Here is a 14,387-nt window from a genome sequence, read left to right as displayed (position 1 = left end):
CTAAAGTGCCAGTCATGACAGGAGGCAGCGGTGACTGTACGCCACCACTCATCTCAGCTGTGCTGACTAATACATGAACAGACAGACCTCTGTAGCCGCCACCTGCCCTGATCTCTCAAACGTTTTGCATGGAACGTTTACACCGAGAACACTCTGGATAAAAGCATGAATGAGTTGCATTTCAATTCGAATCACTATGAAGAGCGTCTCAACCTCCGGGTAATCACTTTGGTTTCAGGTTGCTGGAAGACAAAACTTTGCAGCGATAACTAAATAGTGATTTGCTGTCATTTTATTTCCCCCCTGTCTTACATATGTCATTATGAGAAAAACTTAATCTGACCATATATGTCATGAAAACCTCATCTGGTTTCATAAATGATCTCTGGATGAGCAGCTCCTTGAGGCAAGACCCAAAACCAAAACTCAGCTACTTTTGCATTCATTCATGCATAACCTGTCAAAATGTGGCCATCACAGCAGTCCTTGCCCACATAACACCTCATCACTCATCATACTGCAATGAGGATAGAACCAGAAGGGATAGTTTTCCTTGGGAGGCTATAGGGAAAGAGGGTTTTTCCCTCCTATATCATGTGGCACAGAAACTTGGTGGTAGAGTAATTGCCATGTAGAGAAGGATACATGAAAGGTCCCTGGTCTCTCTGTAGGCTGATGAGTGAAATTAAGTTGCGCTTTGATTCAAATGGACTGTCTTCCTATCGTATATGTGTACATGAATACACGATGAGAAGAGAGACAACGCCCTTTGGTTATCACAGTTACCCTGTAAGCAGAAGTTTTGTTTCTCACATAGCCAGGGCAACAATATATATGAGAGAGAGCAGTTAATCTTTACCCAATATCCGTAACCTCCATATGAGTAAGGCATTGTGGGAAAGATGTGTTGACGCAACTTTAGAAGAAAGCAATTACATGATACATTCAGCTGTTGTCTCCATGCCTCGGAATAATGCATCATGCAGCAGGAAGCATTAAAGAGAAGCCGCGGAAACTCTTAAAATGGGTAACAATGGCCACAGTTTCTGTATCTGTCAGGAAGAATCAATCATAATGGAGACTGGCTGAACCACAATAGCAAGTTTGCACGAAAACAAGAAGACAAATGACAAATGCCCTTAGACCTAAAAACCCAACCAGCAGCAATCAGCATACCGTTGACACCCTGCAGCTCCTCACTGCAGCCCAACCGGTCAGAAGCCTGAACCAAACACGCACCTCAGAGGTTCTGCCACTACGGCAAAAAAACAGTCTTAATAAGGTGTTTAATAAAATGCAACATGTCGACACATTCCTACGCCAACAGTCAATAATAAACCACAGCATGCACATGGGGAAATATTTCAGTCACCCTATACTACACTGGCTGTGTGTGAGGGAAATGTTGCGCAAGGAAACAAGAGCTGTGAAACTTGTGTGGAGGAAGTGACAACTGACGGAGCAGATGCAGGGAGTCAGCCGACAGATATTCAATATTGATTCATTACATTCTTTAAAGGCGATAGAGGCACGACTGAGCGGCTGCAGTTGTCAGATGGAGAACAGACACCAGTGTAAACCAGATCAAAACATCTCACCTAACTGGATCTGGTCTGACAGACAACGAGAGTCCTTTTCTATTTACTGACACATGACCATTTCTTTTTGCATTAAGGGACAAAGGCAAATTCACTCAAGTATGTGCACTTTATTACAGCACTTACTCAACATGGGAAGCAGCGAGCAGCCACTCTTGGACAAATAAGCACAAATATGCCTCAAAAAGCATGCCCCTCTCTCTCATATGTGTAATATGTCTCTCTCTCTCATGTGTCTCTCTCTCTCATATATGTAATATGTCTCTCTCTCGTATGTGTGTCTCTCTCTCATATATGTAAAATGTCTCTCTCATATATGTGTCTCTCTCTTATATATGTAATAAGTCTCTTTCTCATATGTGTCTCTCTCTCTCCCATATTTTGTAATATGTCTCTCTCTCATATGTTATCTCTCTCTCTGTCACATATGTCATTTCAAAGACAGAAGTGTGTAACATATGTAATTTCAAAGACAAAGACAGATGTGTGTAACATATGTAAAGTTAAAGACAGAAGTGTGTAACATATGTATTTTCAAAGACAAAGACAGAAGTGTGTAACATATGTAAAGTTAAAGACAGAAGTGTGTAACATATGTAAAGTTAAAGACAGAAGTGTGTAACATATGTATTTTCAAAGACAAAGACAGAAGTGTGTAACATATGTAAAGTTAAAGACAGAAGTGTGTAACATATGTAAAGTTAAAGACAGAAGTGTGTAACATATGTAATTTCAAAGACAAAGACAGAAGTGTGTAACATATGTAAAGTTAAAGACAGAAGTGTGTAACATATGTAAAGTTAAAGACAGAAGTGTGTAACATATGTAAAGACAAAGACAGAAGTGTGTAACATATGTAAAGTTAAAGACAGAAGTGTGTAACATATGTAAAGTTAAAGACAGAAGTGTGTAACATATGTAAAGTTAAAGACAGAAGTGTGTAACATATGTAAAGTTAAAGACAGAAGTGTGTAACATATGTAAAGACAAAGACAGAAGTGTGTAACATATGTAAAGTTAAAGACAGAAGTGTGTAACATATGTAAAGACAAAGACAGAAGTGTGTAACATATGTAATTTCAAAGACAGAAGTGATTACAACAAAGCTGTTCTGGTGACTCTTCCTGTGCAGAGGGAAGCAGAAGTGGTCGCTTCTTTACATGCCACTGTTCATCGCAGACATCACAATTTCCTACATGGTAGATGGGGCAAATTACATTGCACCACAATGCATGTTCCCCACCCCCACTTCTCTAAATAAAGAGGTAGGTTTGATGCCTATGAAATGTTTATATACAACAGTGACAATGGTCAAGTAGACGACTATCTAGAGACAGAAAAACAAAAGCCAGATACTGATTCACACACAGATTTAAGATAAAACAGATTGAGGGTAGGAAGCTGGCAGAGCAACTTTAACCCTTTTTGGGTGAAACTCGGCTGTGCAAATATGTCTGGGAGGTTGCCCTTGGTATCCCATTCTCACACATTAAGAATAACAAGACCCTGGCTCGAATGATAAGGCCTTTAATATCTAAACCAAAAAAAAAAAAAGAAGCTGTTTCAGTGAGCTAGGGATAAATCCCCTTAAAAACCCCAGCTTTCGCTTAAATACTAGTCGTGGTGGGAAATCACCTACGCTTTGGGTAATTTAATTACCTATTTTGAAGTGTCACTTTGTTCAAAAACCTTATAGATGATGAGAAAGTTGCTACTGTGGCCGGGGAACAAACGTCATTTTTGTCTGCTATTCAAAAAGCTTAAACTATATTAAAGCATCCCACTACCTGTAGCTGTGGTAAAGGCCATTTAATAGCTACGGCAATATTAGAGATAGAGGATTTTCCTTAATGAAGACTTTTAAGGTGGTTCTAGTGAGCCTGAAGACTACAATAACAATACAAAACACTAACCTAGCGGATAGCAATGTTTCATTCTAAGTGCCTCCTATCTGATTGTCGTTACTGCTCGAACCCAAGACAACGTCTGTTTGCTGTCTGACATGTTGTCTCTCTCTCTCTCATTCATATACCCCCTCCCTTTAGACTGACTTTGGGGGGGCAGCGGGCTAGAAAGGTGAACTTGAACTGGGAGAATCGGACTCAAGCATCCACCCTGCATGTCTTTGAGGAATATACTGAATCCCAGCCGGCATACGTAGCTCATGGAGAGGGCAGGGATATGTAGAAATGAGGGAGGCTGGTAAAGGTGGCAGGGATGCCATGCGGGAGCAGCATGAACGAAGGATAAAGTAGAAACGAGGAGAGCTAATGGGTTAATCCTCTTTTCTTTTCTTTTTTTTTTCTAAACCCACATTTGTGGGTAGAAGACTGCAAGGTCTGAGCAAACAGACCTAGTGATAAGAACAAGAGCTAAGGGTCTAATTCCAACGAGATAAAGAGACCTACAGCGCCTCACATACATGCACACATATATGCACATATTCACATGCAAGACTGGCAGCTTGCATAGACACCAGAAAAGAGCATCAAAGCCTTCTAATACCACAATCCTTAGCACGGCGAATGTGCCGGAATTGTGGTCTTATAACTCACACATGGTGGGACCGACATGTGTGCTACAAAATTTTAAGTAGGCCAACACAGACACTAACATCAGGGCTAGAAGGTAGTGTGGTTTCCACGTGCCAGTGTACATACATATTCTGACTTTTAACATATGGAACAGGTCTATCATTTCCTGTCCTGGGAGAACAAAACATATGTTATTGTTCTTATTAAAATGGGTATTTAAATGAAAGTCTCTCTGTACCGCTGAACTGGAAAAATCTGAGGGAGCCACATTCTTAAAGTGGTTGTCTCCACCTCTACTTTGCTGGTGTTTCCTGCTCTTTGCTTACTTAGATCACATGTCAATCAGTTTGGGTGGCACTATTGTATGTGTCTTCCTTGTAATCTCTCTTGCTGTACTACATGTACCGTACTCAAATTAGCCTTTGTGCTCATCCTATACCTGTTTTGAATAAAAGGCTCCAGCCCTGACTCGACTCTGGAACAGATCATTTCTATCACAAGCAGCTTCATTGTACACTAAATGTGTGGAGTGAGGTCTGTTGTCAGGTTTTATCATGTTATCATCCGTCAGCACTTGTCATGCACTGTTTGTCAGTGTGTACTATACTGCTGTTAGTAGTGAAACAGGCTTTGTACTGATGTTATCAACACATACACCCCTGGACAAATATGATACTTCTCCGTCTCCTAACCGCCGTGGCGCCTGAAAGTCTGATATTTTGTTTTTTTTTACCACTGCAACACCTTGAGCTACAATCTATTTAGTTGAAATTTGCCATAAATACATGTCAAAGGGGTTTCTTCCTCCTTTTGACACCCTACTTGTTCAGGGAGAGAAATAAAAAGTAATGACAGGGTTATGGACCCAACCAGCTCACATTTGTGTACATATATACCTATAGGCTGCTAATGAATCTAAAAGGACACGAGGAGGAAATGTGATAAAAGAAATGAGTGCCATGTGTCCACTATGTTATGCACATGGCAAAAATATTCAATGGAGATCTAAGAGGCCTAGTCAATTATTGGCAGGGAATGTCCTCTTTGTAAAAAATGAAAATGCTTCTTGAATTTAAATAGGTGAATGCAATTGAATAAAAAGTCTGGGGATGCAAAATGTTTGCATCATAGAAATAGTAGTTTGACTGTATTTGTACATCTTATTTCATTTCTAGCAAAATTGATATCAAAACATCTTATTTTCTAATTATTTAATATTACATCTTTTATCAAAATGTGATGTTATTTTTAAAATCGTCACAGCATTTAGTGTCCATGTAAAAGCTGGTTTGCATTGTTTATGACATGAGCGGCTGCACAGGGAGAACAGAAGCCATTCATGAACCTTTCTACATAAAAAAAAAAAGCATAAAAAGTCGGTCAGTGGTGCTGGTCTTGATTATGTGTCCCTCGTTCACATTCCTTGCAGTATTACCTCGCAAGGCAATAACACAGGCTCCATTGAGCCTCACTGCACCAACAACAAGATCATTGAGGAAGTGTCGCACAGGCTCGTCACACACTTTCCACTGACCTCTTCCAGCGAGCCGAGGCAACACAGCGCACCAAATCTGATTAGCCCCAGCTATGCCATAAATTAAGTGGGCATATAGCAAAAATAATCCAGTGGTCCACTTCTCAGCAAGTGAAATGTGTTGCAGGGACTCAGCTTGGCAAGCCAGTGAGACTCAAAGTGATTCGTGGCATTATTTTGCAGCATACGATAAATAAATATATCAAAGTTTGGATTCAAATGAAATGTGTGATGGATATATTAAAAAAAACATATTTCATGCATTTGTCCAATGGTCTACAACATTTTACTCAGATGTCAATATTTTATAAAACAAAAAAAAGCTTAATTTCTTCTGATAAATAGATTACTAGCAAGCAACATGTTGTGAAACGTGAAAAGGTATCAAACACTACAAGTGGAACAAAACATTCCCACGTGGCTTGAAAATATCCTACATACTGTAGACAAGAGCGAGAGCTAGTGGAATGGAATTCAGAGCATTATCAGCTTCTGTACTTCTTTTCTACTGTACTTCTGTACTTCTGTACTGTACGCTGCCTTAATCGCCAGTCCAATGTAATATCTGACTGGTGCACACTTACAATAGGGATTGGATTGGGCAGCTAAAAAGTATGATGTAGCATGATGTGGCGCTACACTGTGGCTCCACAGTCCTCCCTTGTCAAGCGTCGCAGACTGATTGACGGACGCATGTCATGATGTCATTGTAACTGGTCGGTACTGGTTTACATAAGCACACGTCCAATATAGTTTTGAAGAAGGAATGATGATCAGATTTTGATAGAAAAATACAAATAAATGGATCTTTTAAAAATATATTGTTAAATAGGTGCACAATATCACAAAGAATGTGATCTAAAAAGGCTTTTTTTAAATTATAATTTCATCTCGAGTTCAAAGGACAGCATAGCCCACTGGGGAAATGGTTATAAAAGGACTATGAGTCATCAGATGAAAAGCTGATTCAGCTGAAACTTACATCTGCCGCTGATGGATATTGACCTCACCATGTAACAGCTTCACGTGGAGTCTGTAGTATTATGAGAGCAAACATGAATCTCAGGTGATGACAGCTCTGGTGGAGAAACATTGGCTATTCTTAAGTCGGGAGAGACAGTCTGCTGGAGGAAAACAATGAGTCTGTGGCATTTGGTGTCTGACATTTCTGACACAATCTTAACAGAATGGGGGGAGGGAGGGCTATTGTATGGATTGCATTTGTTTTGTACAGCTGCCACTGTACGTTTCAATTTGTTCTGTTATTATTCAATCTTATTGCTTTCTATTATAAAGAGCCAGATTGACCAGAAAACCATCTGATGATTGTATTGGGGAAACACACTGGAATGTAACTACTAAACACTGCTTTTAATGTCTCTACAACTTACCTAAATGACTCACTTTTACAACCCGTGCCGTTTGCCTTCGCTGAAACTGTGAGCAGAAACAAACAAGTCAGAGCGGACTGACTTTGCTATAAAAACTGGGCTTCAGAAGACAGGCTGCATGTCGCTGCTTGCAGAGTTCAATGCACTGCTATTGTAACTCTAGACTGACGGTCTGATGATAGTTCCTCTACTGCAAGGGGGGGGGGGGCATTTTCATTCAATTGCCTAAGCGTCACAAACTGGATTAACATGTTGGTTATATGGTGACTGTGCAGTCACGTCATTGCATTGTGATCCTGAACAATCAAGTCTTTTGTCTGCAACGGGGCGATGCATGAGTGGAGATCGAAGATAAAGAACTTGATGCAGTGTATATGGAGACGTCCAGAACAGAAACTGTCACTTCTGTGCCAAATGTGGATTAACAATTTCCAATGCATTCGCTCCGCCTAATAAAAACTCACGAGGAATGTCTATCGTTTGCCGTGGATCCGATTAAATTAGCTGTTGATTGCTTGGGCGGGCTGCCAGACGCAAATATGAAACACAAATGCTTTCGGGTTTGATGGACGTGCCGGCGTGTTGCAGCTGCGCGGTGGTATCTGGGCAGACGAGTACCAGGATAGACGGCGGGTCAGCCAAACACAAAGCCTACAACTGTACACGCAGCGTGGTTCACGGGCTGCAGGGCATCCCGAAAGCTCAAACCCTTCCTTAGTCTGCTTTCTGCCTGCGTCACTGTCGGCTCTGCTGGGATTCCCCCATGGCTCCGGCCCAAGCAGTGAAGTAACTTGTAAGGGGTTTTTTTTTCCTGCATTTTTTGGCAGGATAACAGAGTTAAAGCCCCACGTGCTGCACAGGCCCTTCAGAAATGTAGCTTTTGGCACAGGAACAGCTGAAAGCCAGCCAAGCCACGCTGCTTTCCACTACTTTAATGGCAGGGAAATGTGTGGCGTGCAGACAGCATTCACATGGAGTGTGATACAACTGACATTTACAGGTGGGTGTCCGCTGAAACATTCAAGTGACACAATAGGCCTTGAGGCAATGTCCACGCCCTTATAACATAACGTAAAAAAAAAAACGCCTTCGCAGCCTCGCAAGAACAATTATTGTTTGATAATAACACAACAAACAGATCTGTTTGTCTTGTCAATGTGTGTGTTTGTCTGTCACTAATTTACATCCACTAACCAGTTTTAGTGGCCAACTGCCAGCGATTGGCGCCAATTCAGCCGTGATGCTCAGAGGCTAACTGAGCGGGCTATTTGTTAATTACGCTGCTTAAATACCCTCGGGCTGAGATCAGGTGTGTGCGTGTTGACAGGCTCCTGTGTGGATTTCTGCCTGCAAATGTTTGAATAAAGAGGCGGCCTGCTCTTGCATCTTGATTGTGTACATTGAAAGAAGTCAAACACAAAGGTAGAAATCTACAAACGTCGCCAACAACAGAAGTCTGGCCCTAGACGGGATGATAACGCCCGATGAAAATACCTCCGTGTGAACACGGGCTGCCATCACATTAAACCTGATCAGAGAAGAGGGAACCAGTTTACATGTCAAGAGAAGGCACGCTCCCGGGAAACAAACCACACAAAATCAAAACAAGACAGAATTCTCACGGACTGGATTACATTGTGGAGAGCAACAAATTAGAATCAAATTAGACTCAAATTAGGGATCTTTTGCTGAAATTATAATTTAATTTAGCTTCTAAGCTGTCAGAAAATAACGCCTTTAAAATCTTCCAAATTTCAAGATACTGACGTAGTTATAATAGTTTAAATATATTAATATTGACAATTTAAAATCTTTACAAGTGTTGGATAGGCGTTCATTTCCATACGCTGTCTAAACCTAAAAGGCAGAAAGACACAGTAATGATGCTAGAACGTCATAGTTTGAGAACCAAAATCCTATCAAATCGATGCTATATTGATACACTAGCAGGTCTGACACTTTTTCAACACCCCTCTTGGATTGGAAACGACAAAGAGTCTCTATAGAAATAGAACATCTGTTTCTTCAAATCAAGAGCAAAGACCAGCATTTTTATGTAAATCTGGTTTCATAACGAGGAGTGTTACTTATGAGGAACAGCCGAATGCAAAAGCAAGAGGAGGTCTTTTAAGACCTGATTTTGATCACCGGCCATACGTTTCTAATCCACAATGGGCCAATCACAATGTAAACACTCCCCTCCACCCTTCTTGCTGCAGTATTTCTCTCCACTGGAAACACAGAGTTGGCCTGTGCCGGCCATACCATACCATACGCCAGATTGGACCAAACAGATTAGTGTGTCAATTTGTGGGCAAGCCTCTAAGGTGATTGGAGAACGGTGGGGTGTGGGGGTGTGGGGTGCGACCAGGGTCTGGAAATCTCTCTTAAGAATTTCCGGTGCTCCATAATCCCATTGGGAAGCCGCAGGTGTCATAATTTAACACAGCACAGTTTGTTTTTGTTTGTCAACCACTAGTTTGAGAGGTCACGTGGAGGACATTTGGCAGAGGAGAGCGACTTTCCAGCTGAATGTATTTTTTCCAAGTGAAATTTTAGATGGAATCACACCAGCAAACTGGTTCCAATGTGGCCAGCAACATTAACAAGGCACAGTAAAAATCTGACCACTATTCAACCAAAGGCATTCAAATCGAAAAAGTAGACTTCCCCTTCATCCTGCTTCTGTTTCCAGGTTTTGAAATCACATCAACGGATTCATTTGTGAAGTCACAGTTAGCAGAAAATATGAGTACTTTTCTACGATGCCAATGACATGTGATGACCATGTTTCTATAACCTCAGTTTCAAAGCAGAATAAAACCCACGGGCAAATGTATTTTGTTCTGAAACTGCTTCGTTTCTCCTGTTATTCCTTATTCAAGTTCTCATCTTGACTTGGTGGGAAATGCCCCTATAACTGATTTTAGATACGACAATGAAACTATCCGCTGAAACCAGACTTTCTAGGCGCTTTCAGGATATGTTTAAGGTCGTTCAGACAACGTTCTATACGAGGCTTTAAAGCCAAACCAGCTTCCTGTGCATGCGCTCCCCAACCCCCACTCCTTGGTGAGAAACTATAACACCGACCACAAAAAAAAAGTCAGTTTTGGTTGTGGCTGCAAGGTTTGTCAGCTTGGTGTATCCAACCAGACTTTTCGGAAACATACAGGAGCCCTGAGTTCTTTCTGAATCCACTTGAGATGACAGGCTTCACATATCCACTGATGTCATACCGAGGGACACAGTGCCCCCCCCATCACCACCACCACTTTTATAGTAATGAAGGGAGCCCATTGTGTCCATCATCACAGCCCTGACATATTGGACTTCTATTAAAATGAGACTCATCTACTTTAAGTCTTGATTCCCTGATAAAGCTCTTGAACGAGGCTGACATTTACACGTTCCTCTTCTTTGCAAAGCACGGCCCTGCCAAAACCAATATTACAACAACATCATTGGCACTCCTCAATAAAACTAGCAATACAGCAGGGCAGAAATGCTATAACTAAATACACGTTAGATTATTAAAAAAGTACTTATTATGCACAATGGCCCCAGAATAATACATGTTTAATCATTTACAAAAATGTCAGGCAGGATTGTGGAAGTAGCCTTTAATCCCCTTAAAATAGTACTTAAGTAGTTAATTACTTCCCACCACTGCTCTGCCACTCTGTTTCTGTATTATGACTAATATATAAACGAATCCATTCATAAAGACACCTCTACACCTGAACCACCCTTCTGTCTCTGCCTTGACACCCAATCTGACTTTTTCAATCAGACAAAACTTTATTTAAAAGACCCGACTGTAGATGCTGCCACACGGATGGGCGTTTATATTCAATGCAAAGGGCAATAGGATGTAGTGACGTCGGAGGGGCGTTTAACGGTGTTGTAAAACTCAAAAATGGTGGGTTCAAATTCTACAGGACGCGCCGCCACCAGCAGCATTTAATCATTCAAAACATTTTAATTAGCAATTGTTTTTCTGCTCTTTTAACAACAACCATGCGAGCGGTTGGTTTATCCGTTACTGGCCCCTAAGCTACACCACCAGATGATACTGTCAATAATCAGCTTTTAACTGAAGTTGTGGTTTTATATTCGTGTCAGTATTTATTTATTGATTTTTTTTAATTTTTTTGCGAGACCATTAAATCAAGCTAACGGTCCAAACCCGAACGTTAGTCGGTGGTTGGTCCGTTTTCTAGGTTTTGTAACTGACAGTAACGTTAAATGCGACCACTGCTAGCTTGACACACGGTGTTATGTTTGATTCCCTATATTCGGTGAAAACGGAGAAAATAACCTGTATTTAAAATTAAACACCGGCTACGCCGTTAGATTCTACTCCCTACTACAAGAAATAGTGCCATTGCACTCGGCGTAGGTTAAATTACGTCCGTTGGGTGACATATGGCAACTGAGTCCATCCGCCACCGTAGCAGTAACGTACACTATCGATCAGGCGATTTGAAAACGTCGCATCGATTAAAAGAACAACGCTGCGCCCTGGTATGTGACAAGTAAAACGGAGAGAAGCAGCAGATAGAAAGGAGGAAGCCGCACAAACTTGTGCAATTGTGTAAAAGTCTGTAGAACGCCGCAAACAAGAGAAATAAAGAGAGACGTAAACTCACCGCATCGGCTTCCGTTCGCTTTTTACACTCTTTGGAACCGGAAGAAACATTCCTGTTTTCCCCGTCTCTGACTGCGAATCCAGTCTGCCCCTTCGGCCACACACAGAGGGGAGAAAACACGCCGAAAAGAGGAAGAGGAGAGGCGGCTCGTGTCTCTATCAGCTAGGAATGAAGTGGTTTCATGTGACTGCATGATAGCCACGCATTCGGCTTTTGCGTGTAATTGTCTTTTCAGAGTTTGAGTGTCGGTTTGGGAACCCGCAACGTCCCCTCAGACAGCCGGGGAGAGAGGCGTGGAGAGGCTCCGCTCTACACGGTCACATCATTGGTTGACAAACAGTAATCAGATGCAAATTCCTAACCTCTGAATCAGCAGCCCCCCCCCCCCCCCCCCCCCCCCCCCATCACACACACACACACACACACACACACACACACACCCCGGAGCAGGGGATACCGGTAGATACACGAGTGTGAATGTAAAGTGGGAGGCGGAGCAGGGAGGTGGAGGTGCACCACGAGAGGCTGCAAAACACACACAATGTATGGAACATATTGTAAAATGTATTTTTTTGAAATGGCTCAAAATGAATCCAGGCAATCAGAAAGAACCGATTACTTGATAACAATAATAATAATAATAATAATAATAATAATAATAATAATAATAATAATAATAAAGTAATGATTTGGGTATTTAAAAAAAATAGGATTTACAGTTTCTCCATTGTGAGTTGTTTTTTGATCAGTCAACAAAAGACTGGCTTTTTTCACATTTCTAGAATCAATTTCATGTGTGTGTGTGTGTGTGTGTGTGTGTGTGTGTGTGTGTGTGTGTGTGTGTGTGTGTGTGTGTGTGTGTGCGTGCGCATGTACAATCGATTGATCAAGAAAACAGACTACAGATGATGCATGGAGCCAATGGTCAGTTGCAGCCCTGTATATTTAACATATTCCTTTCCTCAAATTAGTTTTTGAATTTGGATTTATCTGGCATGGAACTTGTGTTGCGATTGTGTCTACATTTCCTCTGTGTTGTTTTTTTGGCGACGGCCCCTTAGCTCAGCACAGCAGGGAGGCTGGATGGGGAAATTAATACTGTGTTTGGTGTGAAAACTGCATAAAAGAGCTTTAAAGTGAAGCACAACTCCGATTATTTCATTAAACATTAAGCATTTATGTTACGCTTAATTTAATTTTCTCCAAATAACAGTCTGCAAACAAATTACTTTGACTGACATGAATCAATTATTATACTAAAACAAGATAGTAATTATTATTTGAAGCAGACTTTTAATCTTCAATGTCAAAGAGTGAGATGATTAAAACCTGTATTAAATGCTAAGGAAAATGCAATCAACACATTTGAATAATGTTCAACAATTAAAAACCCTCAGGCACATTGTGGAAATACATGTTCAAAACATCGGTAATCAAACTTAATCTGTATTTAGGTGATACACAAGGGCTAATTATACATTTTATCAAGGAAACATGATGAACCACAATGTAAACAAAGGACTGGTTCATTCACACACCAAACTGTGGAAAAACGCACATTTTGAAAACAAATTGAGCTATACAGTTAAATAAACTCTCTGCTGGAAATTGTATTTTCTGTCCTCGTCACACAATTGTTGACAGCTTCCTGTCATCTATTTCCAAATCTGATTTTACACTAAGAGTGCTGACTGGTCAGTGGCTGGTGGCAGCTGCTTACTAAAATAAAGACCTTGAGGTATTTAAAACAGAAAAATGATCCTCCCTCTGCCTCATCAGATGAAACGGGATCTAGGAGATAAGTGCGTTTGTATCCCTGACACAGAGAGAAATTCAAATTAAAACCGGCCCGAGGCTCTCTGTGGTGACAACAGCCGTGATTTCTCTATTGATATCCAAAAAATCAAACACACACTGTTGCATTTCAGACAAGAACCCTGGAAATATACCCACCATGATGTTGAGCATAAAAAAAGCAAAAAGAGAAAGTTTATGCAAACACACAAAAAAAGAGCTTTTAGAAATAATCCAGACATCTTTGTGCTACCTGATGTTCATTTCTACTTCTACAGGTATTCTTATGATTATGGTATTCTTACTATAAATATATACATACTTTGCGGACGACATATAAGAATATAGTTTGGGCTGCATATATAAAGAAGTCAGCCAGTCTATCCGATATATGCACACTGAACCGATTCATTTATTTGATCAATTTGTGTTCTTAAAATAACAATAAAGAGTAAAATAAGAACTTATTTACACCACCAGTTATTTGACAGCTTTGGATACACATTTTTGCACACAAAACATACAAAAACACACGTAGTGTATAGCTGAAATGATTATTTACAGAAAAAACAACAATTTTGATCGATTAGGTCTTTTTTCATGCAAAACATTTCATGGTTACAGCTTCTCAAACGTGATAATTAGCTGCTTTTCCTTTTCAATTATTTTTCATCATTTTAAGGTTTGGACAAAACAAATGTTGTAAAGGTGTCACTTTGGGCTCTGAGGACTTGTGACAGCATTTCTAAACTAAACTCCATCGATTAATGGAGAAAATAATCATTAACGCCCGTACAACTACACCATTAAATGCTGTGAGATGCACGATTGTAATGATATAATATATAATAGTCGAGCAGTTACAGGGCACATTTTTCTGCATT

General features: G+C 40.6%; 1 protein-coding gene across 2 annotated transcripts in view; it reads right to left on the bottom strand.

The window, feature by feature from the left end:
• The window catches only part of arid3a (AT-rich interactive domain 3A), a 41,810-nt gene extending 29,851 nt beyond the window's left edge, over positions 1 to 11,959 (bottom strand). The window contains exon 1 of one of the 2 annotated variants that reach the window (XM_084012462.1): positions 11,710 to 11,959. The gene's annotated coding sequence lies outside the window, so the exon portion shown is untranslated. The remainder of the gene's footprint in view (positions 1 to 11,709) is intronic. The other variant, XM_084012461.1, reaches the window with a different exon arrangement.
• Between the last annotated feature and the right edge of the window lie 2,428 nt (positions 11,960 to 14,387).

This window comes from Eutrigla gurnardus, assembly GCF_963514095.1.
Source record: "Eutrigla gurnardus genome assembly, chromosome: 6".
Classification (NCBI taxonomy): Eukaryota; Metazoa; Chordata; class Actinopteri; order Perciformes; family Triglidae; genus Eutrigla; species Eutrigla gurnardus.
This window is presented reverse-complemented; position numbering and strand designations above follow the sequence as displayed.